Source organism: Micromys minutus (genome assembly GCF_963924665.1).
Source record: "Micromys minutus genome assembly, chromosome: 1".
Classification (NCBI taxonomy): Eukaryota; Metazoa; Chordata; class Mammalia; order Rodentia; family Muridae; genus Micromys; species Micromys minutus.
The window spans coordinates 866,276-893,832 of NC_137969.1; positions in this window are offsets into that span (position 1 = coordinate 866,276).

Here is a 27,557-nt window from a genome sequence, read left to right on the forward strand (position 1 = left end):
AAAGATGCTCCAACATAGAATAAGGACACATGTAGCACAATGTTCATAACAGCCCTATTTATAATAGCCAGAAGCTGGAAAGGACCCAGATGTCCTTTAGTAGATGAATGGATACAAAAATTGTTGTATATTTACACAATGGAGTACTACTCAGCTATCAGAAACAATAACTTTATGAAATTCCTAAGACAATTTATGCATCTAGATAATATCATCTTTAGTGAGGTAACCCAGAAACAAAAGAAGAGACATAATATGCAGTCACTGATAATTGGATACTAACCCCAAAAAGCTCTGAACACCCCAGAAACATCTCACATGCCATACGAAGCTAAAAAAAAAAAAAAAAAAAAAAAAAAAAAAAAAAAAAAACAAACAAAGGCAAAAAAATTAAACCTTCAGTCCTTCTTATGAAAAAAATTAATATATAGCACCCTCTCAGAATATGGTACACCCGGACCTTAAATTCTTAATAATCCAAGAGCTAAGAATATAGCCTTGTGGCAATTTTTGGTATTCAATGATCATTATGCTTAATCTATATTCACCAAGAAATCTGTTTCCTTGTTATGTTCTGTCCTACATGTACTTTATGCTTATTCTAACTAGTGGAATTTCAATGCATGCTACCAAACCTTTAATATAATTAAGTACTTACAATAAATATTCATATAGTGTTACACCAAAATGCCTTTAAACTCTGTTTCTGTATTTTTATATATTTTTTAAATAAAGTTGTAAGAGATTAAAAAAAACAGTAAAAGAAAAAGAAAGAAAGCAACTTGAGAAAGCCAGGGAAAAGCAAGCCAGTAAGTAACATTTCTCCATGACTTGAGCAGAAGCTATTGCTTTCAGACCTGCTTGACTTACAGTTCTGAATTTCTTTGGTAATGGACAACAATGTGGAACTGTAAACTGAATAAAACTTTTACTACCCATCTTGCTTTTTTTTGTCATGGTGTTTGTGCAGGAATAGAAAACCTGACTAAGATCCTGTATCAAAATAAAATAAAAATGGAAAAATTTTAATAATGGTAGAAGGAAAATGCCAAAGAAACTAGTGAGGAGAGAAGAGAAAGAAGGGACATAAATATAAACATATGTAAGTAGACAAAGTTCCTATTTCCTTTGATAACCCTGACTACAACTGTAAGAAATTGCTTAATTAAGTATTGGAGTTTCTCTCTAACCTCACTATTACTATGTCACTGTATTAAACCAAAATCCCTTATGTGTTTAATAGATGAGCAAATTTGTGTTTTCTTAGTACTATTAGTAGTCTAAATAATCTATGCATATATATGTATGTTAATATATTTTAATTAAGTATATAATTATGCATTAACTTATAACATTAATTCTTTGAAAAAGTAGATGATGGATTTTTTTTCACTTTGTTGGTATATTTTAGTTTCTTTTAACTTTTTACTCTTATATAATAATAATGCTATCATTTTCCAAAAATATGTATTTCATGGAATTTTTTTCAAATATATCTTTTGTCTATTATCTTTCTTGTAATGAATAATCTACCTCATTGCATGATTTCTATTTAAAAACATACATAAATACTCAGGAAAATCAATTTATGAACCAACTTTTTTTCTAAGTTTTTTTTTTTTCTGGTTACTTCAGTTTCATTTATTTGTTTTATACATATATATATATATATATATATATATATATATATATATATATAAATAACTTTATTTTAAAAAACAAAGATAAATGTACAGATTTTTAAGCATTTTTGCATAAAAGTATACAAATACATTTTTATAAGGTTGTAATTAAGTATTTGTGGGTACATATACATACACATATGTATATATGTAACAATAATATAGGAAAAGAGGTTATTAATTTGAGGAGATAGGAGAGAAACTGGGAGGGGCTGTAGGAAGGAAAGGGGGATGTGATACAGTTCTATTTTAATTAAAATATATTCTTTTTTTTTTTTCTCTTGTTTAATAGGTTTATTAAACAAGAGCTGTAACCCAGGTCTTGTTAGACTTAAATTGATTTCAATCATGCAGTTGGTGAAACAAGCTAGAAAATCATCAGAACATGTGTGATTATTTAGTGATATAATTCCTGATATGTTTAAATAGTTGGGTGAACATCTTCAAAAGTGTCAAATCAGATATTGTAGAAAAATTGTAGAAATTTGAGCGATGTTATTTATACATAGGAACCTTTATGCCCAAAGAACTCATGTCCCAAGTTTCCAGGTACCTGACTGACATCAACATAATGCAGGATAAAAATTATTTTAAAGGGTGGCAAGTTAAGATAATTTACAAAAACATATGTAACTGAAATTATCTTTTTCATAAATCCTGAAAAATGACTATATAATCAAAAGTTATTTAATTATTACTTAAAAAACTGTGTGAATTACCCAATGAGTTTAGCACCCGGCACCCACAGAAGATGTCGCCAACCATCATCTTTTTTTTTTTTTTTTTTTTTTTCAAAACTTCAAAGATCAAATATTATTAGGTCTCATATAATTAGCAAATAAAATTATTAGAAAAAAAATATTAATTAAATACTTTTAAAAAGACTGCTTGAATATAAACATCCAACAAAATGAAGTTATTCTAATTAATCATCAAAAAATTTAAGAAGCATACAATATACCGGCATGACTTTATATCAAGTGTGATTTGGAATCAATTTTTAAAGTAAGTTTATTCTGAGTTCCCATTCATGGACAGACAAAGAGGAGGATCTCTGTTAAATCAAAATAGGAATTTTGACTATTTTTGTATTAATGCTTTTATTTTTTTTTTACATTTTTGTCAGTACTGTTTTTTCAAACATTAAAATAAATTTTACATAAAACCATGTGAATATGTTTTTTAGTCAGTACTTGATTTTTTTCAAGGGCTTGACAGTATGCATTGAAAACGTACTAGTTGCAATAAGCATAAAGTACATGCAAAACAAAACGCAACATGGAAATAGTCAAAGTCTTCTTGTTTTGTGAATATAAGTATATATTTTGTTTTCTTTATTTCTTGGACTTCATACAGTCTGTGAGTTGTTTCTGGGGGAGTGCAAGCCTGTGGGGTTAGCATCCCACTATCAGTGACTGCATATTATGTCTGTTCTTTTGTGACTGGATTATCTCACTCAGGATGATCTTCTCTAGATGCAGCCATTTTCTTAAGAATTTGGTTGAGTCATTGTTTCTGGTGGCTGAGTAGTATTCCATTGTGTATATGTACCACAATTTTTGTATCCATTCGTCTTCTGAAAAACATCTGGGTTCCTTCCAGTTTCTGGCTATTATAAATAGAGCCGCTATGAACATTGTGGTGCATATATCTTTGTTGTGTATTAAAGTGTCTCTGGGGTATATGCCCAGAAGTGGAATAGCTGGGTCTTCAGGTAGTACTATATCCAATTTTCTGAGGTATCGCCAGACAGATTTCCAGAGTGGTTGTATTAGCTTGCAACCCCACCAACAGTGGAGAAGTGTTCCTATTTCTCCGCAGCCTCGCCAGCATCTGCTGTCATCTGAGTTTTGGATCTTGGCCAATCTGACTGGTGTGAGGTGGAATCTTAGGGTTGTTTTGATTTGCATTTCCCTGATGGCTAAGGATGTCGAGCACTTCCTCAGATGTTTTTCGGCCATTCGGTGTTCCTCAACTGAAATTGATTTGTTTAGCTCTGTACCCCATTTTTTAATAGGGTTATTTGATTCTCTGGTGTCTAGCTTTTTGAGTTCCTTGTACACCTTGGATATTAGGCCTCTATCTGATGTGGTGTTGGTAAAGATCTTTTCCCATTCTGTTGGTTGCCGTTTTGTTTTCTTGAAGATGTCCTTAGCCTTACAGAAACTTTGCAATCTCATTAAGTCCCATTTGTTAATCTTTGACCTTAGAGCTTGAGCCATTGGTGTTTTGTTCAGGAAATTTTCTCCTGTGCCTATGTGTTCTTAGGTTTTCCCTACTTTCTCATCTAATAGTTCCAGTGTATCTGGTTTAATGTGGAGATCTTTAATCCACTTACACTTGAGCTTTGTACAAGGAGATAAGAACGGGTCTTTTTTCATTCTTTTGCTTGTTGAGTGCCAGTTGGACAAGCACCATTTGTTGAAGAGGCTGTCCTTTTTCCATTGAATGTTTACTGCTCCTTTGTCAAAAATCAGGTGACCATATACATGAGGGCTCATTTCTGGATCTTCTATTCTATTCCATTGATCCACTTGCTTATTTCTGTACCAGTCCCATGCAGTTTTCAGCACAATTGCCTTGTAATATAGCTTGATGTCAGGGATAGTGATTCCCGCAGATGTTTTTTTGTTGTTGAGGATGGATTTCGCTATTCTAGGTCTTTTGTTATTCCATATGAAATTGCACATTGATCTTTCCAATTACATGAAGATCTGGGTTGGAATTTTGATGGGGATTGCATTGAATCTGTAGATTGCTTTTGGTAGGATGGCCATTTTTAAGATGTTGATCTTTCCAATCCATGAGTATGGGAGATCTTTCCATTTTCTGAGATCCTCCTCAATTTCTTTCTTTAGAAGTTTGAAGTTCTTGTCATACAGGTTCTTCACTTGCTTAGTTAGAATTACACCAAGGTATTTCATAGTTTTTGTAACGATTGTGAACGGTACCTTTTCCCTAATTTCTTTCTCCACATGTTTGTCCTTTGAGTATAGGAAGGCTACTGATTTGTTTGAGTTAATTTTGTATCCGGCCACTTTGCTGAACTTGTTTATCAGCTGTAGGAGTTCTCTGGTGGAATTTTTGGGGTCACTCAAGTACACTATCATGTTATCGGCAAAGAGTGATGTTTTTATCTCTTCCTTTCCAATTTGTATCCCCTTGATCTCCTTTTGCTGTCTAATTGCTCCAGCCAGGACTTCCAGTACTATGTTGAATAGGTAGGGAGAGAGTGGGCAGCCTTGTCGAGTCCCTACTTTTAGTGGGATTGCTTCAAGTTTCTCGCCATTAAGTTTGATGTTGGCTGTTGGTTTGCTGTATATTGCTTTTATTATGTTTAAATATGGGCCTTGGATTCCTGTTCTTTCCAGGACTTTTAACATGAAGGGGTGTTGGATTTTGTCGAATGCTTTCTCAGTGTCTAGTGAGATGTTCATGTGATTTTGGTCTTTAAGTTTGTTTATATGGTGGATTACATTGATGGATTTCCTTATGTTGAACCATCCCAATTACCAATTGTTGACAATTGGTAAAATTGTCAGTTTACCAATCTCATAATGTTTTCCACAATTTCATAAATACCATTTTACAGCATTTTTAGCTACATACTATTTCTCTCTGAATACGCCTGTCTTCCCTATTCTCACTCAAATTCATGATCTCTCCTTCATTAATTATTAATATTACATATGAATTTAAGTAAAATCTTTGGAGTTCAGTAAGTGTTCTTTATATTATATTTGTCTAGAGATAACTACTTCAGACTGAAATCTATTAAAGAACAGTGAACTGAAGAATAATCATTTTTCTCTCTTTCTCTTTTCAAATTCATTAATTGTATGTACCCATGTAGCCCTCCCCTCCATCTAGGGTTGAGGCCTTTTGAAGTTTCCCCAGTCCATGTTTGAATATCAACTGTTGGTATCCTTTTATATGTATTATGTTTAGGTGAACATATTTTTAAATTTTCTCTTTGTATTTTATATGCCATATGTGTATTTATATTGTGTATGCTACAATATATGACATATCTGGAGAGAGAGAGAGAGAGAGAGAGAGAGAGAGAGAGAGAGAGAGAGAGAGAGAGAGAATGAGAGAAATTCCTTTTTGTTAGTTTGCTTGAGTTAATTTTATTTTTGCCTTGGATAACTAGAAGGTGAAACACTTGAAGACACCTAACACTTCAAATGCAGGACTTGGAGGAATTAAGCTAAAACTGTTCTTCAAGGTGTTCTGCAAGTTCCCAAGGGAGGAGAAGCAATGTATAGCTTCAAGCAGTTCTAAAACCTAAGAATCACAATAGTGGCCTGCACAGCAATTTATCTTTAAGAGTATAATAGTGACATTTCTATTCTAAGAGTAACCAAAAGCTGTGTAATTAGATTTAGGGTTTACTCAACAGGATGGGTACTGGAAAATTAGCCAGCTAGTTGTGCCTGGTAAGACCATGGACATAGACGAAAACATATTATTTACTCTTTTCTAAACCAGTATAATTCCTAACTGAATTTTTAGTATTTATAGCCACTTATATCTCTCATCCCTCACGATAGAAGTTTGTTTGCTTGTTTGTTTGTTTGTTTTTTTCAGCATACAGAGACCATCACAAACCCCACAACTCTAGTCTCCACTACCCATCTCACAGTAGAAACACTGAGATTTTATATATAAAGCATATGACCTTCTATGGATTTAGGAGAATCTGAACCCAAGAGGTCATAATTGTAAAGAAAGAGGTCTGTGCTAATGTTACAAATGTAGAGAGCAACTGACTATCAGAGGATGGTCCATAATTGTTACATCCAAAGCACAATGCCTACAGCTAAGGTTCAATTTACCTACTAATAAAAGAGTTATGTCATTAAGTAGAGCACATATATAGTAAATACTTAATACTTTGTTTAACTTATCATCTTTGCTACTTATTCTTCTTACATATTTCTTTCTACATATGACAAAGATCTTGCACTTTTGAATCTTTCATTATTATTTTAATTTAAAAATATGTTTCTGCACAGTGTGTGTGTGTTTGTGTGCGTGTATGTGTGTGTGTGTGTGTGTTTGCCTAATTTCAAGACACAATGGCAGGCTAGCATAGAGGTGTATTAATTTTATAACACCCAAATCTAAGTCACCAGCTTTATATAACAACCTTTATTCAATAAGTAACCAAAAATGGGAATCTACCCCCACTCTAAGTAACAATCAAATAAGGTATAAGAAATGCTAAGAAAAATAAAGAAAAGATTTATCATACTCCAATTAGTAGACTAGTTAAAGAATAAGATTAAATTCCCTATGTGATATCACAAATGCAAACATTATGCAAATGAGAGGTGAGCCTCCATAGCAGCAGCTGCCTGCAAATGCTGAGCCTTACTTACTTTTAGCAACTCCTAGAATTTGAGAGGTGTTTATGCAAACATAGCAGATGGTTATGCTAATGAAGTACAAGTAGTAAATCTCTGGGAAGTAAATTTAATTAATTATGAACTTATGAAATGGAATAATTTCAAGATACTTTACATTTAAGAACAGTTTGAGAAGAAATATTCTAGTAAAATCCAAGTGTTTGTAGGGTAATAGGCATTATTAAAGGTTCTTCATGCTTTCTTAAGAATTTGCTTATTATTACTGTAATTAAGTTTAAAATGCTGCCATAACTTGCTGACCTAAGTCATATTAAATCTCAGACACAGAAGTAAGAGACATATCAGATGTTTTCATGATAAAATTGAATTTGTTCATTTTTGTTTATCTCAATGATTTATTTGAAGCATAACACATATATCAAGACAATGAAACAAGAATGACTTGGTTCATTTTTTCTGTAAAACATGGTTATAGGAAAGTATAAAAATAATAGTTATTGAGTAGTTCTCCTATTAAATTTTTCATAGTTACAGAGAACGTTTTGTTATGATTGATTATTTTTGTTGATTGTTTTAAATCATTTTTTTATGTTTCCAAGGAAAGGGGTTTCTGCTTTTGTTCTTGTGTTGCTTAAAACAAAATAAAATCACAAAGTTTCCTAAGTTCAGGTGGTTTCTACCATAACCATACTGATGACAGAATGACAGAGACATCTTTTATAATCACTGGCTTTAGTTATAAACTTCCTAAATCTGGTTAGAACTGTGTAGTCAAATAAAATATTCTTAAAGGTATTATTTACATAGGTAATAAACATCAAGTTATGAGTTTACATGCTCTATAAAATACCAATTCTGTTTCTTTGCATAATATTCAATTTGAACCAACATGCAAAGAGACTAAATATTCTTCCTTTTAAATAAATAGTAAGGTCTTTCTATTAGGTTACCATTACAAGATAATAAAAGAATCTGAAAAGCCAAAACAATGAAACAACTAGTTAATATGATTGTTGGTAGTATTATGCTTTGTTTGAAATATTAATCAATTTCCACATAGACTTATTACATTCATAAGTTCCATGCAGTATCAGGATAGCAACATTTTTTGAAGAAGCTGTCAGTTTTCCATAAATGATTTAGGTCCTTTTTCAAATATCAAGTGACCATAAGTGTGTGGATTCATTCTTGATCTTCAATTCTGTTCCATTGATATGTCACCTGTCTGTGTACCAATACCATGTGGTTTTTATTATGATTGATCTGTAATATAGCTTGAGAAGAAGGATGGTGATTCCCTGGAAGTTCTTTGCTTGTTAAGAATAGTTTTTGCTATCCTGGGTTTTTTTGTTATTCCAAATAAATTTGCAATCGGCTCTTGCTAACTCTATGAAGAATTGATTTGGATTTTTGAGGGTGATTACATTGAGGCTGTAGAATCCTTTCAGCAATATGCAATTTTTACTAAGCTGATCTTTCCTATTCATGACCATTGAAAACATTTTCAACTTCTGAGATCTTCTTCACTTTTCTTCCTCAGAGACTTAAAGTCCTTGTCATACAGATCTTTCACTTGCTTGGCTAGGCTCACATGAAGATAATTTTATAATTTTTGATCCTATTGCGAAGGGTGTCAATTCCTTAATTTCTTTCCCAGCATTGCTCTTCTTTGAGTAGAAGAAGGCTACTAATTTGTTTGAGTTAGTTTTACATCCGGCAACTTTGCTGAAGTTTTTTATTAGCTTTAGGAATTCTCTGCTGAAATTTCTGGGGTCATTTAAGTATACTATAATATCATCTTCAAATAGTGATACTTGAATTCTTTCTTTCCAATTTTTATCTTTTAATTTAGTTTTGCTGTTTAATTGGTCTGGCTTAAACTTCCTGTAATACATTGAATATGTAGTGGGAGATTGGGCAAACTGTTCTAGTCCCTTATTTTAGTGGGATTGCTTCAATTTTCTAAACATTTAATTTGATTTTGGCTAATTGTTTGTTGTATATTGCTTTTAGTATGTTTAGGTATGGGCATTGAAATTGTGATTATTCCAAGACTTTTAACATAAAGAGGGGTTGAATGTTGTCAAATGCTTTCTCTCAGAATCTAATTAGATGATAATATGTTTTGTTCAGTATGATTATATAGTGAATTATGTTGACAAATTTCCATATATTGAACCATCCCTACATCCCTTTATTTGGTTAAAATTTTTTTTTTATTTTTTTCTTTTATAAATTGAACAACATTATTTAAAAAAAACAAAGATAAAGGTACAGATTTTAAGCATTTTGGCAGAAACGTAAATGAATATATTTTTGTCAAAATTTGATTTTTTTTAAACTTTTGAAGGTTTGATAGTATGCGTTAAAATCTTACTAGTTAAAATGAGCTAAAGTACATGTAAAACAAGATGTAACCTGGAAATAGTGAAAGTTTTCTCAGTGTGTAAAGATTAAGCATAATGGTTTTTCATTTTTTTATTTCTTGTTTTTTTTTTTTTTTTTTTTTTTTTTTTTTGGTCTTTGCTTTTTCTTGAACTTCATATAGTCTGTGAGTTATTTCTGGGGTATTCAGGGCTTTCTGGGTTTAGTATCCAATTATCAATGACTGCATATTATGTCTGCTCTTTAGTGACTGGGTTATCTCACTCAGGATGATATTCTCTAGCTGCATCCATTTTCTTAAGAATTTCATAAAGTCATTTTTTCTGATAGATGAGTAGTACTCCATTGTGTAAATATACCACAATTTTTGTATCCATTCATTTACTGAAAGACATCTGAGTTCTTTCCAGCTTCTAGCTATTATAAATAGGGCTGAGAAGAAAACTGTGGTGTACCTTTGCTTGATGTATGTTGGAGCATCTCTGGAATATATGCCCAGATGTGGAATAACTGGCATTTCAGGTAGTATTTTGTTCAAATTTCTGAAGAATCCCCAGACTGATTTCAAGAGTGGTTGTACCAGATTACAACCTCACCAACAATGGAGAAGTGTTTCTCTTTCACTGCATCTTCACCAGCATCCACTGTCATCAGAATTGTGAACCGAGCCATTCTGATTTGTGTGAGGTAGAATCTCAGGGATGTTTTGATTTGTATTTCCTGATGACTAAAGATGTCAAGAAATTCCTTATATGCTTCTTAGCCATTCTTTTTAACTCAAATGAAAACTTTTGTTTAGCTCTGTACCCCATTTTTTAATAGGATTGTTTGATTCACTGGTGTCTAACTTCTTGAGTTCTTTGTATACCTTGTACATTAGGCCTCTATCAAATGAGGGGTAATGATATTTTCCCAATCTGTTGAAAGCCCTATTGTTTTCTTGATAGTGTCTTCAGGTTTACAGAAACTTTGGAATCTCATTGTCCCATTTGTCGATATATGACTCTAGAGCAAAAGCCATTGTTTTTCTATTCAGGAAATTTTCTCCTGTGCTATGTGTTCTAAGGTTTACCCTCCTTTCTCTCCTAAAAATTTCAGTATACCTGATTTATTGTGGAGATCTTTTATGCACGTGCACATGAGTTTTGTACAAGAAGATAATAAAGGGTTTATTTTCATTTATCTGCATGCTGAGTGCTAGTTTGACCAACACCATTTGTTGAAGAGGCTGTCCATTTACCACAGCATGTTTACAGCACCATTGTCAAAAATCAAGTGACAATATATGTAAGGGTCACAAAGGATCTCACTTCTGGATCTTTTGTTCTCTTCCATTGATCCACTTGTCTATCTCTGTACCATACAGTTTTTAGCACAATAGCCTTGTAATATAGCTTGAGGTCAGGGATAGTGATTCCCACAGATGTTTCCTTGTTTTTGAGGATGGATCTTGCAATTCTAAGTCTTTTGATATTCCAGATGAAATTGCACATTGCTCTTACAATTCCATGAAGAGTTGGGTTGGAATTCTGATGGGGTTTGCATTGAATCTGTAGATTGCTTTTGGTAGCATGGCCATTTTTAAAATGTTGATCTTTCCAATTCATGAGCATGGGAGATCTTTCCATTTCTGAGATCCTCCTCAATTTCCTTTTTAGAGGTGAAGTTCTTGTCATACAGGTCCTTCGCTTGCTTAGTTAGAGTCACACTTAGGTATTTCATAATTTTTGTGACAATTGTGAAGGGTACCTTTTCCATTATTTCTTTCTCCACATGTTTGTCCTTTGAGTATAGGAAGGCTACTGATTTGTTTGAATTGATTTTGTATCCATCCACTTTGCTGAACTTGTTTATCAGCTGTAGGATTTCTCTGGTGGAATTTTTGGGGTCACTCAAGTACACTATCATGTCATCGGCAAAGAGTGATGTTTTTATCTCTTCCTTTCCAATTTGTATCCCCTTGATCTCCTTTTGCTGTCTAATTACTCCAGCCAGGACTTTCAGTACTATGTTGAATAGGTAGGGATAGAGGGGGCAGACTTGTCGAGTCCCTGATTTTAATGGGATTGCTTCAAGTTTCTCATTTTGTTGTCTTTTTTTTTTTTTTTTTTAATTAAAGAATAGCCTTAGACCATGGTGATCTGATAGGTTGCATGAGAGTGTTTCAATCTTCTTATATCTATTATGGCTTGTTTTGTGACTGATTATTTGGTCAAATTTGGAGATGGTACTGTGAGGTACTGAGATGAAAATGTATTCTTTTCTTTTAGAATGATATATTCTGTAGATTTCTACTAATTCCAATTGGTTCACAACCTCTGCTCGTTTCACTGTGACCTTTCTTAGTATCTATTTCCATGTTCTGTCCATTTATGAGAGTGTGGTGTTGCGGTCTCCAACTATTATTGTGTGGTCTGCGATATATTTTTTGAGCTTTAGTAGGGTTTCTTTTATGAATATGGGTGCTCTTGTTTTTGGATATATATATAGTAAGAATTGAGAGTTCCTCCTGACATGTTTTCCTTGTAATGAGTAAAAAGTGTCCTTCCTTATCCTTTTTATAACTTTTTGTTGAAAATGTACTTTATTTGATATTAGAATAGCCACTCCAGCTTGTTCTTGTGGCTGTTTGCTTGGAAGTTATTTTCCCAACCTTTTACTCTAAGATAGTGTCTGTCTTCGTCTCTGAGATGAGTTTCCTGTATGCAGCCAAATGCTGGATTCTCTTTATATATTCAGTCAGATAGCCTAGATCTTTTTATTGGGGAAGTGAGTCCATTTATGTTAACAGATATTAAGGAATAGTGGTTGCTCTTTCATGCTATTTTTGCTTTTAGAGATATAATTCTGCCTGTGTGTCTTTCTTATTTTGTTTTTTTTTTTTTTTTTTTTTTTTTTTGCTTAGGTATTTTTTTGTTTATACTTGGTTGTAGTTTCCCTCACTGTATTGGGTTTTCTACCAATAATTCATTGTAGTGCTGGGTTTGTGGTCAGATATTGTATAAACTTAGTTTTGTCTTAGAATATCTTGGTCTCTCCATCTATGGTGATTGTAATTTTTACTAGATAAAGCCGCTTTGGCTAACACTTGTGCTCTATTGGGGTCTGTCCAGGATCTTTTAGCTTTCACATTCTCTGTTGAGCTATTGCTTGTGATTCTGATTGCCTTTGTATATTACCTGACCTTTTTCCCTTACCGCTTTTATTATTCTTTCTTTGCTTTGGTCACTTGGCATTTTGACTGTTATGTGTTGGGAGGAATTTCTTTTCTGGTCCACTCTATTTGGATTTCTGTAGGCTTCTTTTATGCTCATGGTCATCTCATTCTTAAGGGTAGGGAAGTTTTCTTCTACAATTTTGTTGAATATATTTACTGTGCCTCTTAGTAATATTTTTCTCCCTCATCTATTCCTGTTCTTTTAAGTTTTGGTCTTCTCACTGTGTCCTGGAACTTCTGGACATTTTTGGTTAGGAAGTTTTTGGCTTTTCCATCTTCCCTGAGTATTCTGTCTATGTTTTTAATGTTGTCTTCAGCCTCCGATATTCTCTCTTCCATCTGCTGTAGTCTTATGGATATGCTTGCATCTGTGAATCATGATTTCTTTTTTAGGTGTTCTACCTCCAGTGTTGTCTTTTTTAGTGTGTTCTTTATTTTTTCTATTTCCATATTATATTCCTTCTTCAATTACTTCATCCCTTTGGTTTTGTTTTCTTCTAGTTATTTGATTTCTTTGATTGTATTTCTTTTTTTTTTTCTTTCCTCCTCAAGCAGTACACTAACTGAAGACAAACCATTTAAATATATGAGCTCATGTATTCTTCTCATTTAAACCAGAACACTAACCTTTCCCTTACTCATCTTTACTATTTTTATACCTGCCTTCCTCATTATACAAGATGTCTCTGCCCCAGTACCATCTTCTAAACCATTTATTTAATTTAACATTTTTATTTTAAAAAACAAAGATAAATGTACAGAGTTTTATCATTTTTGCATAAAAGTATACAAATACATTTTTGTCAATACTTGATTTTTTAAAGGTTTGAAGGTATGATACTATGCATTAAAATCTTACTAGTTACAATGAGCATAAAGTACATGTAAAACAAGGTGTGACCTGGAAATGGTCAAAGTTTTCTTGGTGTGTATAGATTAAGCATAATGTTTTTTTTTAATTTTCTTTCTTTTTTTGGCATTTGTTTTTTCTTGAAATTCATATAGTCTGTGAGGTTTTTTTTGGGGTGCTCAGAGCTTTCAGGGGTTAGTATCCAATTATCAGTCAATGTATATTATGTCTGTTCTTTTGTGACTGGGTTATCTCACTCAGGATGATGTTCTCTAGGTGCATTAATTTTCTTAACAATTTCATAAAGTCATTGTTTCTGACAGCTGAGTAGTATTCCATTGTACAAATATACCTCAATTTTTTATCCATTCAGTGAGTGTTTTTCTTGTTTCCTCTTTAAAAGCTTCTATTTCTTTATGCTTTTCCTCCTGTTCTTGTTTAAGAATCTCTATCATCATTCTGAATATGATTTTGGGTCTGAGTCTTCTTTTTCTGGAGTGTTTTGTGATTTCCACAGTTTGCTGTGATGAGAGAGCTGGGTTCTGGTGTTGCCAGGTTGTCTTGGTTTTTTTGGGGGTAAGTTCGTTTGCTTTTCTCTTGCCATCTTGTTGTCTCTGATTATATGTAGTCTTGTTGTCAGTGATTGGTTCATGTCTCTCCCCTGTATCTGGCCTGTGTCCCTTGATCTCAGCTGTTCCCAGTAGCAGATGGCCTGAGTGCCTGTTCTGTAGGCACAGGCCCTCTGGTTGGAAATAGGCACCCTAAGGCAGAGTTTCTCCTCCCCTTAACCAATCAGGGAGGGGGACACTTACAGATGCTTGGCTCAGATTTCTCTGTGCAGAATACTCACAGAGTAGTCTCACCAGGGCTCTGTCTCTGGATCTTAGCTGTGGTTAAGTGTCCTCCTGTAATTTTGTTGAAGACAGTTAGTAGGCCTCAAAGATGGCAGTTTTTGCTCTCTTTTATATCAATTACCCTTAGTTTTGATTTTCTCATTTTTTCTGGATTTCCTGTGTATTTTGGGTTAGGAATGTCTTTGGTATTTGCATCTTTTCTGACTATTGTGTGGATGTTTTCTATGGTATCTTCTGCCCTGAGATTATTTTTCTTCTATCTCTTTTGTTTTCTTGGTGATGATTGTGTTTATGACTCCTAATGCCTTTTTTTTAAGTTTTCTATCTCTAGACCTGTCTCTTTTTGTAATGTCTTAATGTTTTCTATTTCTATTTTCAATTCCTTCACCTGTTTTGTTTTCTTGTAGTGCTTTAAGTGATTTTGTTTTTGTTTTTGTTTTTGTCTCTTCTTTAAGCTTTTCTACTTGTTTATAAGCGTGTTCTCCTAGTTTCTTGTTTTTCTTTAAGGGAGTTCTTTATGTGCTTATGGAAGCCCAAGAATATCACTAACATGAGGTATGATTTTAAGTACAAATGTTGTTTTTCTGGTATGCTGGGATATCCACTACTTGCATTGGCAAAAGAACTGTGTTCTGATGTTACTAGCTTTTCCTCATTTCTGTTGCTTATGTTCTTGTGCTTGCCTCTTGAAATCTTGTTATCTCTAATGCTGGATGACCTTTTAGTGTCTGACAGGAGCTTGTCTTTCCTATGGGTCTATGGTCTTATGAGCTCTGGAGGAAAATTGCATCTGTGTGTATATCTCTCTATGGGTAGGCTGTGATCTTTGTTGGTTGTGAACCTGCTCTTGTTCTGGGCACAGATGAGTGCCAGAAAAGTCTGTTTCTAAGCAGCACTGAGATACTTGTGCCCCAAAGTTCCCAGTGGTCTCTCCACAGAGAGTCACAATTTATACATGTCAATCATTTTAATTCATCTTAGATGGTTCTCTGTTCCGCATTTCACATGGATGAAACCAAGATGTCACCTTGTGTGCTCTTATTTGGCACAGTTACTGTGGGAAAATTCATTTTTAATCATGGACAAAATATATTAATTTACAATTTCATGATTAATGATGCTGGATTTTATGTACTCTCAGTTGGATGCTCCCTTATAACCTGGAAACAGTTGTTACTTCCCAGAGCTTGTTCATAGTCTCTTATTAGGTTGGCTTTCCAATACAGACACTTAACTTAATCAAGGCTCTTTAGTAGGCCTGAATTACAGCCTTAATAACATTTTCAAAAACACCTCACCATTCTGGCATTCTATTTAGTATGAAGCTACAAGCCCTACTCATTCTAAAATAGAAGTGACAGTTAGAAGGCATGGATATCAATAAGTAGAATTCCTTGGAATTACAATAGAGCTTGCACACTGCCCCATGTAATGTGTTTGGTTTGATGTGGATCATAAAATTCTGAGTAGCTCATCGTTGGGTTAGAATGATAGCCTTATCCATTTGTAACCTCATCCAGTTAATTATCCATTTTATTGTAAACATTACATTGAGTCCATTGTGTAAAATATGGATGATAAGATCAACCTCACAAGGATGAGTACAGATGTTACACATCTAGTAAATTTAGCAAAGCATACCTGGTGATACCTTGAAAATTAAAATTTATTTTAGCATTTTGATCTAACTGAAATTTTTGGATCCCACATACAAAATAGTTCATATTTTCTCCAAAATAAAGAAATGCTGAGTTAAAGATGTTTTGAAAAATTGAGGTATCTCTTTTGCTTCTTATTAAGATCCTAATAATGAACACAAATTGTAAAAAGAAATATGGTAATTCCATACTATATGGAAATAATTTTAATGACATGTTATAAGTAGTTACCTATACTCTGTCAAATGTTGGACACAGTAGAATTAGTGACTAAAGAAAATAATTACATCTGTCAATCTATTTATTTTTATGTTACTTTCAATAAGAAGTCTTTGAGGTATTTCTAGTGTTTTGTCTTTTTCTTGACATTACATTTATTTCTTTTCACCTGGCTTCAGTTGTCTACTTTTAGAGCAGCAGTTAAATATTTATGAAGCATAAGTTGTAGACATTCAAAACTACTATAAAAGTTGAAAGTGGGCCTGAAAAATTGATCTACAGCAGGAAGAACAAATATGTTAACTTGTTAAATTCTGGAAGGACTGAACACTTTTTTAAAGATTGATGTTTAAGTAATCTGCAATTATATCAGGTATCTTTCCTCTTCTGTCACATCTCAAATCTATTTTGAAAATAACACTAGAAAACATTTAATTCTGGCAAACTTATAACCTTCTATCTTTACTTGAGAGAAAATTTCAATGATTTGATATCCCTTACATCCAGTCATCTACAGGAAGAAACAGACAAGGAAAAGTAGAGTAAGTGTCTCCTGAAAAATGCTCCTATAGAAGTCTTTGATTTTCATGACTGGAAATTCAGCTCAGAGCTTTCAGTGTACTATGTAAGACTATGTCATCAGTTCTAGACCTGATGTATTGTCTATAAATTTTAAAATTGCTTTTATTTAGTCACTTTAGCTCCTTAAGAATATTAGTTTTAGATAGAGGAAAACATTCTGAAATGTGACTAATACTATAATTATGCTCTGTGAGTTTAAAGCTTTTGAATCTCAATTTTGTATTTCCTTTTGTGTATCAAATCCACACACATTTTAAAAAATTCAGTTGATGATGATAAGCTGCAGTCTGATACACAAATTAAAACCAGGTTTTCTGCACAGCTATGAACAGGTTATACCTAGTAGGAAATTGAAAAAAGATTATGTAATAGATGTATCGTAAAAGAGGAAGACTACAGTAAGAGTGATATCCAGCAGTGAATTTGAGAAGTATTTCAATATGGTGTTTGTTTAATTGTTATAGAAAAAGACAAGCTACCTTCTAATCTGGCACTTCTTACAAATAATGAAAAGTAAGTCCTTGCAAAAGCACAATAGTATCACTAGCTTGCAGTTTCAAGATTATGTTAATGTCTACTATTAAAAGTTGATTCTTTTTGGTTTATATTGAAATATATAATAAGGGATTAGTTGGCAGAAAGGCAGAATTTTCATTTTTTTCTTAATTTCACATGTGTATGCATTTGTGCATGGGTGCATGTATCTAAGTGTATTTAAGAAATCTTTATTTCAATTCTCAGCAAAATGGTAGCATGTTTTCTGTTGATAGCTCTGATTTTTTATTGGGATTTGCATTACTTGACATGAGGAAAACACACACAAAAGCAAATAAGAAAAGGTCTTTGTATTTGTAGTCTTTGTATTTGTGTTTGGAGTAAAATTACTCAATCTGTCATATTTGACAGTTTCTTAGCTGACTTTTAAAATTGTTGTAGTGTCTATTTCTGGTTTTCAAATTGTCTATATCTTGAATAAACCACAATACAGAATTATGAGGCCAACCTTTGATCTTTATCTTGAGTCATAGAGGTTAAGAGTCTTAAGAAACAAAGGCAACGAGATCACTGAGATCAAGGTATTCTGGGAAAAGCAAGTCTCAGATCCAGGTGTGGTGGCAAACATCTTTAATCTGAGACACACCTTCAGTTAGAGACCTACATAAGGACATTAGAACAAGGCTCTCTCTCTCTGCCTGCCTACCCTGTAGGACTTTGTCTACTTGCCATGTGGGGCTTTGCCTGCTTGCCTTGTGGAAATGAACATCTCCTAGATCCTTGGACTTCGCAGTTGCTGCTGGCCATTGTTAAGAAATTGGACTACAGACTTTAAATCACCAACAAATACTTTGCTATATAAAGTGTATTCATAAGTTCTGTGATGCTAGAGAACTCTGACTAATACAACTGTAAAAAATGAAATTATTCATCTTTTTTCTTATAAAGTCCATCCAGTGGGGTCTACCCATACACATTAAGGGATCTACACATCAAGGTCTTTTGCAGTTATTTTTAGTAATTATCAGGAATATTCATTATACCTACAAAAATATTTATCCCTAAAGAATCTTGTAAAGAATTCAAAACTCTTTTCAGTCAATATACTATCTAGTTGTACAACTTTATTTTTCCTGTGGTCACAGTGTATGATTCTCTACCATAATAATCATCCTTTGGTTTTTTTCACAAACTAGATTGTGATTTACATGGGGACTGAAGGAAATGTAGGCATTTTAAATTTTGTCATGTTTATTTATTTTTGTTGGGTATGCGTGCATGTGCACATGAATTCTTGAGTTCACATTTAATGTTGAGTATGTGAAGGTTACAGTAAAACTTTTTAAAATCATTTTTGCATCCCCTCTTATGGACTCTAAGATTTAAACACAGATATTAAGGCTTGGTGAAAAGCATCTGAACCATATCACTGGTGCCATTTTTGCATTGTAAGCAAAATTAAATGATACTTAGGGATTGTTTTATTATAATTTGGAAAAAACATAAATTATCGTTAGCTGTTAATTTGTGTGTAATTTTTTCCAGTATCTCTCTTCCTAGTGGTATATGCCTTATTCCTCTTAATACAAAGAAAAGTCCTTCGGTACTTGAGCCATTATGAAAAACTACTTAACAGAACAAAACTTATACTAAATTTCTTATTAAAATAAGCATTCTTCATGTCCTCATAACCTTTTGGTTGGAATTATTCTTGAAAGAATTATGTAAACTTTCAAGTTTGATATAAAATTGGAATATAAAAAATTCATATATTCTTATTATATGTTTGGTGATCCAAGGGAGACAGAGGAAAGTAAAACTATTTATAGAAAAACACAAAACATATATGAAAAAATTCTCTCCAAGACACTCAAGGAAAAATGACTTTAGAAGTATAAATATGGGGGATTAAATTTCTCTAAACGTTTAAGCAAAGGTTTATTTTACTAAAAAGTTGAAATAGTTTTACTTATTTTATATTAATAATATATTCTAAGTGATTGGTCAGATTTGATCATAGATTTTAAACTTATCATTATCTCTTTGTGTAGAAGAACAAAATTTAACTACTCAAATTCTATATTTGTGCTACATTTGGCTTTTCACCAGATCTCATTTCAAAACCTTTCATGAGTTGTGTTGACCCAGAAAATTTAAAACTTAATTTTTAAGTTAGGTAGATTAGTCATAATGCTATTTTTAAATATATACATATTGTATTAATAATTTGAAAAAATATAATTGGTGAGGGATTTCATGATCAAAAGAATTAATTTTAATAAGAAAGAAAATTTTTATGAAATAGGAACAGGCAGGGCTGTCCTGGAAGGCTATTAGTATTTCTGTTTGATCTCTCTTTGACTGTAGGTTTAAAGGTGTATCCATTGTGTAACATCAAAGAGCTTAGAGACATTTTCTCTATCCCTTTCCCCATTCTTAAAGGATAGACAGAAACACAGGACTGTTGTCTTCTTAATGTGAAGAACAAGTGGAGAAACTTTCAGAACTACTCACAATATCACCATGTAAGATGTCAATAATATAAAGGATGAATCTTAGAGTTTCTGCTGTGGTGATAGAACATCATGACCTTTATTCCAGCTTACAATTTCACATCATAGTCTATCAGCAAAGTAAGTCAGGTCAGGGACCTAAAGCACGAATCAGGACACAGGAACTGAAGCAATTGCCATGGAGGAATGGGGCTTACAGATGTGTTTTTCATGGCTTGCTTAGTCTGTTCTCTCAAATGCCCTAAGAAGACTTGCCTCAGGATGGCACTAACCTGAAAAATTCATTTTCTGAATTATTTTCTCCTTTTCTCAAAGAACTCTAGCTTGTGTTGTGTTAACAAACCAAAATGAAGCCAACAAGAAAAACCCATCTATGACACATGGTCTCTGGTCAACTTAATATGTCTATACATTATTATACACATAGACTTTCACTGTGTTTATGCTGAAGACATAACATTAATATTCCATAAGAAACAAAGTCTGACTTTTAAGTGACACCATATAAACAATCAAACAATCTAAACAATGAAAGTACCTTCAAACTGTTCAAAATCTTTTTTTTTAATGATCAAAATATCTATGTGGGTTCTGTTAGTTTCAAAATCAAAACTAAGTTAAATTCTTACTCAGTTAAAATGAACCAAAGCAAGGCAAAGTTTAACAGTATGAATAGTGACATGCATGACAGTTCAAAACCATTGGTCTAAAGGCTCTAAAGGGCCTAGGGCCTTTTCAGATTCTACTCTCTGCAGCTCACACAGCTAATCTCCAAGCTTCAAGTTAGTGCTTTTATATCTGCTGATGTCCTTGGTGGTCATCCCTTGATACTGACATCTCCAATTTTGGAGTCTTTAATTACACTTTAAAATTAGCATTTTTACCAATTGTCTGTTCAGGGATGCAGATGCTGATGTATTCCTAAGCCTCAACATCCATCAATGACTCTTTCAATATTATACTGTCCAATATACATAAGGGTAGTCCTTACCCAATGGCATCTAGAGGCCTCTCATTGCAAATACCATCGTTGCCACACAGTTTTAGGCCTTAGGTTCTCTTAATAAGATCTCCAAGTCTTCAAGGCCAGTAACAAAAAGGAACTTCTTGAAAATTACCCAATCTCCCTGGGCCACTGTTACACAGTACCCACTTATAGTACCAGCATGAGATGTATCATCATCCTCCACTTAACACAGTTTCTGTGTCATAACTTTAAGAATATACTCCCAAATGCTTAAAGGCCAATGATGCTGATCTCTTCTTAATTGAAAGGAATACCTCAGCTTCATCTAACTAGCATGAGTATTGCCTCCAAGCAGAGGTTTACATTTTTTTTAAATTACTGATAATTCTTCAGCCAAAATGAACAAGAACATTATTCTTAAGTCAAAATATAACCTAAATAGGCATTATAGTGTCTTCATTTCCCTCTGACACTCTACAAGGCATGTCTCCATCTTTTATATTTTTTTTCTTTTACTTAAATATTATTTTAAAACACAAAGATAAAAGAAAAAATTAAACATTTTTGCATAGATGTATACAAATACATTTTTGTCAGTTCTTGGCTATTTTTTTTTCTTTTTTTAAGGTTTGATACTCTGCCTTAAGTTCTTGCTAGTTACAATGAGAAAAAAGTACATGAAAAACAGGATGTAAATTGGAATTAGTCAACATTTTCTTGGAGTGTAAGGATTGAGAATAATGGTTTTTTTTTTATTTGTTTGTTTTCTTTTCTTTTCTTTTTCTCTTAAACTTCACAAACTCTGTGAGTTGTTTCTGGGGTAATCCGAGCATCTGGGGTTAGCATCCCACTATCAGAGACTGCTTATTATGTCTGTTCTTTTGTGACTGGGTTATCTCACTCAGGATGATATTCTCTAGATGCAAACATTTTCTTACGAATTTGGTTAAGTCATTGTTTCTGATAGCTGAGTAGTACTCCATGGTGTAAATGTAACACAATTTTATATCCATTCATCTACTGAAGGACATCTGGGTTCTTTCCAGTGTCTGGCTATTATAAATAGAGCTGCTATGAACATTGTGGTACATGTATCTTTGTTGTATATTGAAGTGAATCTGGGGTATATGCCCAGAAGATGAATGGCTGGATCTTCAGGTAGTACTATGTCCAATTTTCTGAGGAATACACAGACTGAGGAACCGCCAGACTATTTTCCAGAGTGGTTGTATCAGTTTACAACACCACCAACAGTGAAGAGGTATTCCTCTTTCTCCACAACTTCGCCAGCATCTGCTGTCACCTGAGTTTTGGATCTTGGCCAATCTGACTGGTGTGAGGTGAAATTTCAGTCCCATTTGTTACTCTTTTCCTTAGAGCTTGAGCAATTGGTGTTTTATTCAGAAAGTTTTCTACTGTGCCTATGTGTTCTAAGGTTTTTCCTACTTTCTCATCAAATAGTTTCAGTGGATCTGGCTTAATGTGGAAATCTTTGATCCACTTACATTTGAGCTTTGTACAAGGAGAAAAGAAAAGGTTGATTTCCATTCTTCTGCATGCTGAGTGCAAGTTGGACTAACACAATTTGTTGAATAGGCTGTCCCTTTTCCATTGAATGTTTACAGATCCTTTGTCAAAGATCAAGTGGCCATATACATGAGGGTTCATTTCTGGATCTTCTGTTCTATTCCGTTGATCCACGTGCCTATTTCTGTACCAGTACCATGCAGTTTTCAGCATAATTACCTTGTAATATAGCTTGAGATCACGAAAAGTGATTCCTGCAGATGTTTTATTGTTGTTGAGAATGGATTTCCGCTATTCCAGGTCTTTTGTTATTCCAGATGAAATTGCACATTGATCTTTCCAACTCAATGAAGAACTGGGATGGAATTTTGATGGGGATTGCATTGAATCTTTAGATTGCTTATGGTAAGATGGCCATTTTTAAAATGTTGATGCTTCCAATCCATGAGCATGGGAGATCTTTCCATTTTCTGAGATCTTCCTCAATTTCCTTCTTTAGAGGTTTGAAGTTCTTGTCATACAGGTCCTTCACTTTCTTAGTTAGAATCACTCCAAGGTATTTCATAGATTTTGTGACTATTGTGAAGGGTATCTTTTCCCTAATTTCTTTGACTACATGTTTGTCCTATGAGTATAGGAAGGCTACTGATTTGTTTGAGTTAATTTTGTATACAGCCACTTTGCTGAACTTGATTATCAGCTGTAGGAGTTCTCTGGTGGAATTTTTGGGGTCACTTAATTACACTATCATGTCATCAGCAAAGAGTGATGTTTTTACCTCTTCCTTTTCGATTTGTGTCCCCTTGATCTCCTTTTGCTGTCTAATTCCTCTAGCCAGGAGTTATAGTACTATGTTGAATAGGTAGGGGAAAGTGGGCAGCCTTGTCGAGTCCCTGATTTTAGAGGGATTGTGTCACGTTTCCCACCATTAATTTTGATGTTGGCTGTTGGTTTGCTGTATATTTCTTTTATTATGTTTAGGTATGGACCTTGGATTCCTGTTCTTTCCAGGACTTTTAACATGAAGTGGTGTTGAATTTTGTCAAATTCTTTCTCAGCATCTAGTGAGATGATCATGTGATTTTGTTTTTTGAGTTTGTTTATATCCCAAAGATGAAGCCTACTTGGTCATGTTGATTGATCATTTTGATGTGTTCTTTTTTTTTTTGTTTTCACTTGTCCAGATTTTATTGTACATTATGTACAGTCATTTGCTGTTTCCATTCATGTGTGATTTAGGAGCATCTACTCACATATGTATAACTATTCTTATATATACAACTTCTACAAGTCCAAATTCATATCTGTTTTAAGTTATATTGATGTGTTCTTGGATTCAGTTTGCAAGGATTGTGATGAGTATTTTTGAATCAATGTTCATAAGGGAGATTGGTCTGAAGTTCTCTTTCCTTGTAGAGTCTTTGTGTGGTTTAGGAACTAGGGTTTTTGTAGCCTCAAAAAATGAGTGAGTTAGTATTCCATCTGATTCTCTCTTGTGGAATAGTTTGGAGAGTACTGTTGTAATGTCCCCAAAAAATGTCTGATATAATTCTGCACTGAACCAGTCTGTACCTGTGTTTTTTTTGTGGTTTGGAGTCTTTTGATGACTTCTTCTATTTCTTTACGTGTTAAAGGATTATTTGGATGGTTAACTTGGTCCTGGTTTAACTTTAGGACCTTGTATCTGTGTAGGAATTCATACATTTCCTCCAGATTTTCCAACTTTGTGGAGTATAGGATTTGTAGTAGGATCTGATGATTTCTTGAATTTCCTCAGTTTCAGTTGTTATGTCTCCACTTTCATTTCTGATTTTGTTAATTTTTATACTCTCTCTTTACCCTCTAGTTAGTCTGGCAAGGGTTTAATCAATCTTGTTGATTTTCTCAAAGAACCAGCTCTTGGTTTTGGTGATTTTTTTCAATGGTTCTTTTTGTTTCTATTTGGTCTGTTTCTGCCCTAATATTATTTCTTGCTATCTATGCTTCTTTGGTGTATCTGTTTTCTTTTGTTCTAGGGCTTGTAGCTGTGTTGTCAAGATGCTGATGTATGCTCTCTCTAGTTTCTTTTTGGAAGCACTTAGGGCTATGAGTTTTCCTCTCAGTACTGCTTTCATTGCATCCCATAGGTTTGGGTATATTGGGTTTTTTTTTGTTTGTTTGTTTTCATTGAGCTCTATAAAATCCTTAATTTCTTTCTTTATTTCTTATTTGACCCTGCTATCGTTTAACAGAGTGTTGTCTAGTTTCCATGTATATGTGGGCTTTTTGTTGTCGTTGTTGTTGTTAAGGCCCAGATGTAGACCATGATGATCTGAGAGGATGCATGAGAGTATTTCAATCTTCTTATATCTATTGATGCTCATTCTATGTCCAATTATGTGGTCAAGTTTTGAGAAGGTGCCAAGGGGTGCTGAGAAGAAATTGTATTCTTTTACTTTAGGATGATATGTTCTGTAGATATCTATTAATTCTAGTTGGTTCAAAGACTCTGCTATTTTTACAGAGTCCTTTTTCAGTTTCTGTTTTCATGATCTGTCCATTGGAGACAGTGGGGTATTAAAGTCTCCCACTATTATTGTGTGGGGTGAAATGAGGGTTTCTTTTATGAATGTGGGTACTTTTATATTTGGAGCATATATGTTAAGGATTGAGAGTTCCTCCTGACATATTTTCCCAGGAATGAGTAAAAAGCATTCTTCCTTATCTTTTTTGATAACTTTTGGTTGAAATCTACTTTTTTCTATATTATAATAGCCACTCCAGCTTGCTTCTTGAGGCTGCTTGCTTGGAAGATTTTTTCCCCACTCTTACTCTGAGATAGTGTCTGGTTTTGTCTCTGTGATGAGTTTCCTGTATGCAGCTAAATGCTGAATTATGTTTATGTATCCAGTCTAATAGCCTATGTCTCTTTATTGGGCAGTTGGGACCCTTTAGGTTAATAGATATCATGGAATAGTTGTTTCTGTTTCCTGCTATTATTGCTTTTGTGGGTTGAGTTGTGTCTGTGTCTTTTCCTTCTTTTGGTTTTCTTGCTTAGGAGTTTTCTTGTTTTTACTAGGATGTAGTTCTGCTCATTGTATTGGGTTTTCTACCTATAATTTGTTATATAGTGTTGGGTTTGTGTTCAGATATTGTGTAAATTTAGATTTGTCTTGAAATATCTTCATCTCTCCATCTATGGTGATTGATAGTTTTGCTGGGTATAGCAGCTTGGGCTGGCACTTATACTCTCTTTGGGTGTGCATGATGTCTGTCTAGGCTCTTCTAGCTTTCATAGTCTCTCTTTAGAATTCTTGTGTGACTCTGACTGTTCTGCCTTTATATGTTACCTGACCTTTTTCCCTTACTTCTTTTGGTATTCTTTCTTTGCTTTGGGTACTTGGTGTTTGGACTATTATTTGTCGGTAGGAATTTCTTTTCTGGTCCAACCTATTTGGAGTTCTGAAGGCTTCTTTTATGCTCGTGGTCATCTCACTCTTGAGGATAGGGATGTTTTCTTCTACAGTTTTGTTGAAGATATTTACTGTGCCTCTTAGTTGATACTCTTCTCCATCTTCTATTCCTATCATCTTTAGGTTCTGTCTTCTCATTGTGTCCTGGATCTCCTGGACATTTTGGGTTAGGAGATTTTTGGTTTTTTTTTTTTTTTTGCATCTTCTCTGGCTGTTTTGTCTATGTTTACAATGTTGTCTTCTGCCCCTGAGATTCTTCCATCTCTTGTAGTCTATTGGAAATGCTTCCTTCTGTGACTCCTGATTTCTTTTTTAGGGGTTCTACCTCTAGGGTTATCTCTTTTAGTGTTTTCTTTATTGTGTCAATTTCCGTTTTAAATTCCTTCTTTTATTCCTTCATCTCTTTGGTTTTGTTTTCCTCTAGTTTTGAGTTCTTTGAGTGTTTTTCTTGTTTCCTCTTTAAAACATTCTGAATCTTTTTGCTTTTTTTCTTGTTCTTTTTAAGTATCTCTATCAGCATTTGAGATATGATTTCAGGTCTGAGTCTTCTTTTTCTGGAGTGTTTGGCATTCCCATGTTTGTTGTTATGGGAGAGCTGGGTTCTGGTGTTGGCAGGTTGTGTTGGTTTCCTTGGGATATATTCTTTTGCTTTCCTCTTGCCATCTTGTTGTCTGTGATATGTTTTTGCCTTTCCCTTGTAACTGTTCTATGTCCCTAGATCTCCATTGCTCCAGGTGTCAGATGGTCCGAGCCCTGTTCTGCGCCCCAAATTCGCCAGGTAGAAACAGAGGTTCCAATGCTGTATTTTTGGTCTCTGGATGAGGCATGGCGGGGGTGCACTTTTTGTGTGCAACCCGCAGAGATAACTCTGCTCCCTTGCTGTCCTGATCTCCTACTCCCAGTCTTTAAAACTTTAGGAACTGCTGGTCCAGGTGGCAGATGGGCCGAGCCCTGTTCTGTGCACCAAAGTCACCAGGTCGATTCCATGTATTATTGGTGATTCAGAAGTAGTCATTATAAGCCACATACAGAAGTAGCAAGAGTCCTGTAGACTTCCAAGAAACACTTGTCAGGTTCTCAGTTTCATGGAACATTTATTTTTTAATTCTAGACCTGAAAATTTTTGCAAGAAATTTCAGTTTGAATAAATGCTAAAGTGGTTTCCAGAGAGATTATTGTCTCATTCTTCTGGTCATATTGTCTTGTTGGCCTAATCATAGGCCTTATTTTACATTATTATCATGTAATTCTTGTCATCCCCACAAGTATAGTCCTAATCAAGTTTTATTCTTTATAATTGCATTGTTGAGCACAGCTGCTTTTGTTTATGCATGCAACTTTGAAAGACAGCAGCTAAGCAAATCACATTTCTTATTCATCAATTTCTGTCAGGTAGGCTCTTCATTCTCCTATGATTGCATTTCTCCTGCTTCCACTTACAAGATCTTCATCAATGTCTTTGAGCTCCCTCTGGTTCTTTATAGACTGTCCTCACAGTAAAATAGAAGGAGGCTCCCTCATCTAGTATTACCTGAACTATATACTCTAGCCATTTCTTGAGGCCACTTACAATTAAGACAATTTTGCATTTAACAAGGGGTAAGGAGCAAATGAATACTCAAGTGATGGATGGTCTCTGATCTTCTCCTCCCTTTCAAGAATGTATATTTTCCCTGTGTGTCTGGTTACAAATCAAAAATGTTTAACTCAGCAGAAGACTATAATTTTACTAATTAGGTATAGTCTAGCCATTAAAAAGACATACATTGGGGAAAGGGAATTCA